Below are 1,062 nucleotides of genomic sequence, written 5' to 3' on the forward strand. Positions count from 1 at the left end.
GGAGCGGGGCGGGCGGAGCGCGGAGTGCAGCATCCACCCGGAGGTGATCGTGGACCGGCCGCTGCAGGTTTTCTACGTGGATGTGGAGGTGAAGGACATTAACGACAACCCGCCCATATTTCCGATGGCAGTGAAGACTATCAGGTTTCACGAATCGAGGCTGCTTGACTCGCGGTTTCCTCTAGAGGGAGCATCTGATGCGGACATCGGAGTAAACGCTCTTCTTTCTTACAAGCTCAGCTCTAGTGAATTTTTCTTTCTGGACGTACAGACAAATGATGAATTAAGCCAGTCTTTGTCTCTTGTGTTGGGGAAATCTCTGGACAGAGAGGAAACTGCTGAAGTTAATTTATTACTGGTGGCTACTGATGGGGGCAAACCTGAGCTCACCGGCACCCTTCAAATACTTATCCAGGTATTGGATGTGAATGACAATGAACCTTCTTTTGCCCAGCCAGTTTACAGAGTGAAATTGCTAGAGAACGCCCCAAACGGAACCTTAGTGGTTAAATTAAATGCTTCTGATGCAGACGAAGGATCGAACAGCGAGATTGTGTATTCGCTCAGTAGTGACGTATACTCCACCACACAGACCAAGTTCAAAATAGACCCCAGCTCAGGTGAAATCAGAACTAACGCGAAATTAGATTACGAAGAAAACAAATCCTATGAGATTCAGGTCGTTGCTTCCGATAAAGGAACTCCATCGATGTCAGGGCACTGCAAAATTTCAGTAAAGCTAGTGGACATCAATGATAACACACCAGAAATCGCAATAACGTCCCTCTCGCTTCCCATCCAAGAGGACGCTCCACTGGGCACTGTAATCGCCCTCATCACGGTGTCAGACCGCGACTCAGGTACCAACGGGCAGGTGACTTGCTCCTTGATGCCCCATGTCCCCTTCAAGCTGGTGTCCACCTTCAAGAATTACTACTCGCTGGTGCTGGACAGCGCCCTGGACAGAGAGAGCATTTCTGACTACACCGTGGTGGTGACAGCGCGGGACGGGGGCTCGCCTTCGCTCTGGGCCACCGCCAGCGTGTCGGCGGAGGTGGGCGC

This window comes from Tupaia chinensis, unplaced genomic scaffold, assembly GCF_000334495.1.
Source record: "Tupaia chinensis unplaced genomic scaffold, TupChi_1.0 Scaffold000484_1, whole genome shotgun sequence".
In the NCBI taxonomy this organism is placed as follows: Eukaryota; Metazoa; Chordata; class Mammalia; order Scandentia; family Tupaiidae; genus Tupaia; species Tupaia belangeri.